Genomic DNA, 9622 nt, shown 5'->3' with positions numbered 1-9622 from the left:
TATATATACATGTTTTGACATCCGTACGGTTGGATAATTCATAAATATTTTTAAAAAAATCAAAACAACAACATGAGACTAAACACTAGTAAGAAGTATTAGTCAAATCACTCGTTGACTATTAAAAAGCAAACCAAATGAATTAATTTGTTTTTTTTCTGAAAATTTCGTCATATCACTAATATATACTGGTCTTGACATCCATACCGTTGGATCATCAAAAATATTTTTAAAAAATTGAAATATCGACATGGAACTAAAAACCAGTGGAAAGTACGAGTCAAATCACTAGTTGACTATTAGAAAGCAAACCAAATGAATTTATTTTTTTTGAAAATTTTGTCTTATCACTAATATATACTGGTCTTGACATTTTAAAAAAATCGAAACATTGAAATCAGACTAAACACTAGTAGAAAGTACTCGTCAAATCACTAGTTGACTATTAGAAAGCAAACCAAATGAATTTATTTTTTTCTAAAATTTTTGTCATATTACTACTATGTACTGGTCTTGACATCCGTACGGTTGGATCATTCAAAAATATTTTTAAAAAAGTCGAAACATCGACATGGGACTGAACACTAGTAGAATGTACTCGTCAAATCACCAGTTGACTATTAGAAAGCAAACCAAATGAATTTATTTTTTCTAAAAATTGTCATATCACTAATATATACTGTTATTGACATCCGTACGGTTGGATCATTCAGAAATATTTTTAAAAAAATCGAAACAGCGATATGTGACCTAACACTAATACGTAGTACTACACAAATCACTGGTTGATTGTTAAAATAACAAATCAAATAAATTTAACTTTTCTGAAAATTTTGTCATATCACTAACGTATGGCTCGATCAGTCATAAATATTTTTAAAAATTCAAAACATCAACATGTGACTAAACACTAATAATAAGTATTATTGGTTGATTATTAAAAAGCAAACCAAATGAATTTAATTTTTTATAAAAAAATTATCATATCACTAATATATACTGGTCTTGACATCCGTATGATTGGATCATCCAAAAATATTTTTAAAAAAATCGAAACATCGACATTGGACTAAATAGTAGTAGAAAGTACTAGTCAAATCACTAGTTGACTGTTAGAAAGCAAACCAAATTAATTTTTTTCATGAAAATTTTGTTATATCAATAATATATATTGGTCTTGACATCCGTACGGTTGGATCATTCAATTTTTTTTTTAAAATCGAAACATCGACATGGGAATAAACACTAGTAGAAAGTACTTGTCAAATCACTAGTTGACTATTAGAAAGCAAACCAAATGAATTTATTTTTTTTTGAAAATTTTGTGTATCACTAATATATCCGGGTATTAACATCCGTACGGTTATATCATTCAGAAATATTTTTTTAAAAAATCGAAACATCGATATCGGACTTAACACTAATATTTAGTACTAGTCAAACCACTGGTTGACTGTTAAAATAGCAAACCACATAAAATTAATTTTTTTATAAAAATTTTGTCATAACACTAATATGCGTGTTTTCATCATTTTGATTGGATAATTATTTTAAGTCTAAACAATTTAACTTCCCGTTATATGAGTTTAAACTCTTTAAGACTTGAATAACCATTACGAGTAATACAATTATATTAGTATCTAATGAACTACTGTATGTATGCATTTGGAATCAACAAGAAACAATGAACAGGGAATATATTGGAATACTTTGACATGGTAACACACTGAATAAATTACGCACCTGACTGAATAAATTGTAAGGGGTCAGAAGCGAGAGCGCAAAGAAGTCACCACTAACCATACGCATTCTCAGCCACCAATAACCACCACCACCCAACACGGTGCATAAAATTTAATGATTACTGTTCACGTTTTCCGACGAAAAACCATCGTCACAAATCTTGTTTCCGGCTACAAACCTCAAACTTTATTGCTACCAAATTCCTCCGCCAATAAATTGGCGCTAGAAGGAGGGGCTAATCAAGATCTACATCTAGGACGAAAGATGTCTCAATATCGTGATGGAATTTCTATGATGGAGAAAGCTCTGAAGAAGGCTCTGAGCAAGGCAATGATGAACCTTACATTCCTGTTCCACTTGTGTCCATTGACCACTTAGGCACAAAAAAAAGATTATAATGAAAGCTTGGCACCAACAAGACATTAGAAATATGAAAATCTGTACTGAATTTGATAGAACCAGTTTGTGTAACCAACACAGAATGACCATTAGGTAAAGCCACATGAACGCGAGTAGACAATGTTGTTATTTCAGACAGAATACTAGAAATGCAACACATATGATATGTTGCACCTGTATTAATAAGCCAAGTAGTTGAACTAGTATCAGTGAAAACCAGATTAGCAGAGGATATTTCCATACATGCCATATGATCTTCTGGACTCTTAACAGAAGATTGGTTCATGCCAACAAACATTGTCATCATTTTATTGAGCTGTGAGATCTGTTGCTGCATTTGTTCCATCTGATCTCCTGACTTTGTGTCTGATTGCAGTTGTGAAAGACTTTCAACACTAGCTTGATTAGCCTTAGGCAGATTCCTGAAATTTGAAGTTTGAGATGTAGCTTTATCCTTCCTCTTCCAATTAGGTGGATAACCAACAAGTTTCTAGCAATTCTTTTTGGTGTCCATTGAAATTGCAGTATGAAAACTTGAATCCAGATCTTAATTGTGAACAAGTAGCTTGATTAGGCTTAATACCTCCAAATATTCTAGTATTATTGGCAGTACTAACATTATCAGTAGTGCTCATCAGAGAATTCACAAAAGGATTTGGCCCTAACATCAAACTATTATATCCTTGTCTGGACTTCTGATCTTGTTTAACAAAAGCAAAAGCTTGAGACACTCAAGGCAATGGATTCATCATTAGAATCTGACCCTTAACATTGGCATTACTCTCATGTAATCCCATTGGAAACTGTAACAGCTTTTTCTTTTGATCTCGTTTAATCTGCACCTTATGTGCTCCACAAACACAAGTAACCAGAGGCTCCAAAACAACATATTCATCCCAGAGTCCTTTGAGCTTGTGAAAATATACTTCTACAGATTTAGTTCCCTGCTCTAAAGCATGAATGTCTTTCAGAATTTGATAGATTCTATGTCCATTAGTTCCTGAAAACCTTTCTCGAAGTTTGTTCCAAACCTTTTGAGCAGTAGTGACATAGCTTAATCCATCAGTAATGTCATCAGCTACCGTATTCAAAATCCATGTGATTATCATATCATTGACTCTTTCCCATTAAGCATACAAGGGAGAATCAAAAGCAGGCTTCTCAAAGCCATCATTAACAATCACAAACTTATTTCTAGCATTCAAAGCTATTTGCATAGAGCGACTCCATGGACCATAGTTGTCTGGTCCTAACAACTTCTTTGCAATCAATACTAATCCAGGATGATCGTTGTTATGCAGATATAGCCGATGAGAATTATTACAAATTAAAGTATGATTATACTGAAAATCACTGTTATCTTGAAGATCAACTGTGTGTGACTTAGAAATCAAGTTCGTATCATCATCATCGTTATGACGAGATAGTGGATCAACAAATGTATTATTACTAGTAGAACCAAGTCCTTGAACTACATTCACGTAACTGTTTCTCACCATGACTGAATCGAAAAATCAAACAGTTTCGTACGAAAACTAGGGTTTCATGAATTGAGATCTACTTGAGAAATTGCATAAAGAGTAACGGAGAAAATTGATACGCAGAGAAGACGATGAACTTCGCAAATCGTTGCTCAGATCGATGAATTTCAGTCATGTTTAGCTCTTATACCATAATAGAATAGAGAACAAATATGCTTACATGTTTGTATAACAGTGAGAAGAAGAAGATATTTTGTAAAAGTTTGTTAGAGAAATGAAATGAAACAGACATTCTGTATTTATACAAACCAGGTCAACTAGAGTTTACTATGACAGCTAAGCAATGCTAAAGAACTAATTCCATACACACTTGACGAATGCCTTATTTGTTTTGATACTAAAGCAAGAGTCATAGTAATTCTTGACTGATGTCACCACAGTTGCTGCATTACTAGATGCTGATGTAGTACATTCTTCTATATTCTCATTATGTATGCATTAGGAATCAACAAGAAACAATGAACAAGGAATATATTGGAATATTTTGACACGGTAATACACTGAATAAATATCCTTTGCAGTGTGATCGTCTGAGCATGACTGCATTGGCTAAATCCTGAGTAGCAAGAAAATAGAAAAGCAGATTATTTTATTAGTTCGTATAGAACCCGAAGAAGTTTACATGAACGTCGCAGCAAGGTATACTAACTTCTAAAAATAATTAATAAATGAACATACCTACAAAGCAGCGAAGAAATGCTAATACACATATATCTAGGTCATCTATATAATCACTAAAGTCAATTCAATTAATACAGAGGAAAGAAAATAACCGTGTCACATAACAATGTCTCTTTCAGAAACGAACATCAGATTAAGAATGTCTGTAGTACTTCTGTGGCAGGGGTAATGAATTAGTCACATCTTTGGATAGATAAGAAAACTCTGCAGTGATGGACATCATATTTCGTTAAATAGTATGTATGGAGAAATTAAATAAGACAAAACAAAACTGATGCCCTAAATCGAGGTTATCTTAAATTGAACTGTTAAAGAGTCTTATTTTAGGATCCGGAATGTAATATGGAAGCAAGTGCTGATTAGATTCAGAGTCCCGATAAAGTAAATATGGGAACTCTCAGTCGAAGATATGGAAGATGAATATTGGCGAATTATTAAGCAACCAACGGATGAAGTTAAAATATGCGCAACTCATAGTTTAATCAGTTTTCATGTACTTTTTTTAATATCTTTACACATTACATGATGATGCACCTTTGATATCCAAGGTATACTATGGAGAAATGGTTCTCGATGATCTAAAGAAAAACAGATCCCTTTGTACTTCAGGTTGGAATTTGAATATCTTTCCCCATCTCCCAGGTTTTATTCTTAGTTTTGAAGAATGTGACTTCTACGGAATTCTGGTGCCATGTCTTTATGTTGGAATGTGGTTTTCATCATTATGCTGGGTAATTATCTTGAGTCTAAACAATGGAAGTCCCGTTATTAAACAAAAATGGATTCTATGAGAAGATAAATAGTATAGATTTAAGATAATTACCCAGAAAAATGATCAAAAACACGTGCTAACATCAAGTCATGGCAGGTTTAATACAATGAGGTCTGCAACATGTAAGCAGGTTTCCTGTTTCATGCTCCAGGTCTGCAACATGGTTAAATGAGTTTAAAATCTGTACAACTTGAACAATCATTAGAAGTAATACAATGAGCAATTACATTAATATCTAATGAACTACTGTATCTGTATGCATTAGGAATTAACAAGAAACAATGATCAAGGAATATATTAGAATACTTTGACATGGTAATACACTGAATAAATAACCTTTGCAGTGTGATTATCTGAGCATGAAGCCAGTAACTGATCAGTATGATCCCACCTGACTGCATTCTCTAAGTCCTGAGTAGCATGAAAAATAGAAAAGCAGATTATTTTATTAGTTCTTATAGAACCGGAAGAAGTTAAATCTCTTACCAGATTTTGGACAAGTAAGCAGGGACGGAGCAAGAAAAGGGAGTTTCGGGTGGCATTTTTTTTTGCGAAATAACTAATTTATTTTTTAATTTATTATATATTGTATAAATTTATAAATAAAAAATGACTCAACGGAGCCGAGGCACTTAACAATTTCAATGTATAAATATACTTGAATTCGTGTATCTAAATCCAAGACTATTGTAAATATAATTAATATTAGTACTAGATTCATAAAATTTAAATATTTTTGAAGGGGGCGAAAATTAAAAATAAGAAAATTTTAATACTAAATATTTAATTTTGTAATTTTTCCCATAAATTTTAATACTAATTTCATAATTATACCGGAGTTTGGGGTGTTGGTCGCACCGGCCGGCCACCCCTTGCCTTCGTCCCTGCAAGTAAGTTTACATGAACATCGCAGCAAGGTATACTAACTTCTAAAAATAATTAATAAATGAACATACTTACAAAGCAGGGAAGAAATGCTACTGCACAAATATCCTGGTCATCTAATCACTAAAGTCAATTCAATCAATACAGAGGAACGAAAATAACTGTGTCACATAACAATGTCTCTTTTAGAAATGATCATCTGATTAAGAATGACTTCTGTGGCAAGGGCAGGGGTAATGAGTTTGTCACAGCTTTGGATAGATGAGTAAATTCTTCAATCATGGACATCATATTTCGTTAAATAGTATGTATAAAGAAATTAAATAAGGCAAAACAAACCTGATGCCCTGAATCCAGGTATCTTAAATTAAACTGTTAAAGAGTCTAATTTTAGGATCAGGAATGAAATAACGGAATAAAAGTGCTGATCAGACTCAGAGTCCCGATAAAGAAAAGATGGGAACTCTCAATCGAAGATATTGAAGGTGAATAATGGCGAATTATTAAGCAACCAACGGATGAAGTTTAACTATGCGCAACTTATATCTTTAATCGGTTTTCATGTATTCTTTTAATATCTTTACACATTACATGATGATACTTCTTTGATATCCAAGGTATATTATGGAGCTGACTTGGAAACTGCAGTATTTGGAAGTGGTTCCCGATGATCTCAATAAAACCAGATCCCTCGGTATCTTCTTTGAATATCTTTCCCATATCCCAGGTTCTATTCTTAGTTTTGAAGAATGTGACTTCTCGAGGATTCTGGTGCCATGGATTTATGTTGGAATGTGGTTTTAATCATTTTGTTGAGGAATTTTCGTTAGTCTAAACAATTTAACTTCTCGCTATTAAATAAAAATGGATTCTATGAGAAGATTAAAAGTTTAAATTTAAGACAATTACCCAGCAAAATGATTAAAAACACATGCCAAAATAAAGTCATGGCACCAGAATCCCGGATATGTTACATTCTTCGAAATAAAGAATAGAGCCTCGGAGACAGGGAAGTTATTCAAATTCCAACCTGAAGATACATAGAGATCTGGTTTTCTTGAGATCATCTAGAAAACACTTCCAAATATTGTAGTTTTCAAGACAGCTTCATATTATACTTTAGATATCAAAGGACCACCATCATGTATGTTTAAAGGTATCAAAAGATTACAAGAAAAATGACTAAAATATAAGTTGCACATACTTTAAATTAATCCGTTGGTTTCTCACTAATTTTCCAAAATTCATCTTAAATATCTTCGACTGAGGATTCACATCTCTTTTTTTGCCCATCGGGATTTTGAGTCTGATCAGCAGTTTCTTCTACTACAGCATCCTTGATCCCAAATTAAGACCCTTTAAAGTTAGATAACCTAAATCCAGGTTATGTTAAATTGAACTATTGCAGGAGATAGTTGCCCATCATACGACTCACCAACTTCACTTGCCTCTATGAGACTCGCTCCAGGAAGCCTCGGATCACTTTCAAATTACAATAAACGGCTCTACGAAAAAAAGGGTTGGGTTTGGATCGTTTTCGCAGACAGGATTGAACAACCAACTTAGTTTGGTCTACACTTGAAATCGAAGACACAAACTTCACCATTTGCTACAAGCTGCTATCCTATCACCTTCTTTATTCCAACATACTTCAAAGATTTCCTCTTTCATAATTGACAGACCAGACATGCTTGCTTTTATCCTGCAACCCACTGGCTAAGCAGATATCATTGGGGCTAAAATCAATTGAATATACGGTATACGGTTCCAAAAAGTTTCTATTAGAAAGCAGTAAGTTGCAGTCGGTATACGTATAATTAGTGCATTGGATAAGATGTTACACAAGACATAGCTAGAGCAGAATATATTTATTTAAAATTCAGATAACAAAGAAATAAAGTGCAGGAAGTCCTCCTGGCATATTCAATGTATGACCTGTGACTATTCAAGCTGTAGATTAAAGTAGACTCCCTGATTCCACATCCGGTAGCTTTATTGTAGAGTCGTATGAAGCATCCCGATGAAGTATGGAAACTGCTAAATATTTGAAGCATAGTCTCAAAATTAGCATGTAGCATTGTATTGATGAAACTTGTAAAATATAGTTATAAGAAATTCTACACGTGCCAGGACGGATGAGTGAAGGAAGAGATCATTAAGGGTTGAGTATCTCATACTAGTTGTCGAGAGGTTGTAATGCGAATTTAATAAGCAGCAAGTTACCTACTACATTAGTATGAGGCAATTGGGGATGCGCTTATAAACAAATCTGAGTAGACATGGGTCAAAGGGGACAAAATAATAATAATGTGGATTTACGGCACAATAGCGTCACACCGGCCCTGCAAAAGATTATGGTAGAACGGGTCGTCTAAATAGATCGAAGTTTAGAAGAGGTATTGGGTTCTAAACCTTCTACTCTTCAAATTCTCAATATTTTACATTTAATATTTTAAATAATATGTAGTGAGTTTGAGCTATTGCTAGATTGTTATTTTAAATAATATGTAGTGAGTTTGGTCTACAAGATTCATTCGGTGAATTTCTCCAACACATTAAAATTTTGACAAAGTGATCATCGAACATATACCAATGCAATCGGCTTTCAAGAGAGGAAAATGTTGAACAAGCCCCCATTTGTTTTATCACATTATTGTCAAGTATTATTAACCAAGTTACCCAAGTGCCACGCTCACTTAATAGCCTTAAGTGTGTTTGAGGAATTAAATTATTATGATTTCTAAAAAGTATACATCACTAAAAAAGAATTGAGAGAAATAGATGGCATGGACCAAACGAAATCAATATTACTGTAAAGAAACAGTCAATGTCCCAAACTGCAATGTCCAAAACTGCATTCTTAGGGCATGTCATAATTAATCTGGCCAGGCTGGGTTAAAGATACATTCTTACACTGATGTCGTATGTCCAGATACAAACTGGAAAACCAATAATGGCTCAAGGACATCAATAGAAAAACCCTAGGAAGCAGGTCATCAAAAGAAAATAAGGTTTGCCTATATAAGACTGGTGTTTTAGTAAAAACTATAGAATAAAACTAAATGCAGGTTTAGCTAGCATAGCTCCGTAAGACTCTTACAGTATTCAGAACTGTTTACCTTGCCCACAAAAGTTTGAAATGTTTGTACCAGGCCCTGCAGGACACTCCCTGATGGTGTATACCACCAACAAGTGCACGAGTACAGAAAAAATCAAATAATAATACAGAATCCAATTGCACTTTTATAAGGTAATCTCACTAATTAACAATTCAGAACTAATGAATATCCAATTGATAGGCATAATGCTGCATATGCCAGAAGTCTTGGTGCCAAATTTTTGGATGTGACGAACATATTCTAAAACTGTTAGATGATTTAAATGGTGGCCTACCAGTCGCTTCATTTAAAGAAGACAATACAAGACATATTGCAAAAAAAGGTTATATAAACCCAATTTTTACAATCGTGCAAATGTGCTATAGTAAGCAGGTTTCCTGTTTCATGCTCCAAGTCTGCAAAATGGTTATATGAGTTTAAACTCTTTACCACTTGAACAACCATTGCAAGTAATACTATGAGCAATTACATTAATATCTAAT

Source organism: Apium graveolens, unplaced genomic scaffold (assembly GCF_009905375.1).
Source record: "Apium graveolens cultivar Ventura unplaced genomic scaffold, ASM990537v1 ctg6327, whole genome shotgun sequence".
NCBI classification, from domain to species: Eukaryota; Viridiplantae; Streptophyta; class Magnoliopsida; order Apiales; family Apiaceae; genus Apium; species Apium graveolens.
The sequence above is the reverse complement of the archived record's forward strand: the minus strand, read 5'-3'. Positions refer to the sequence as shown.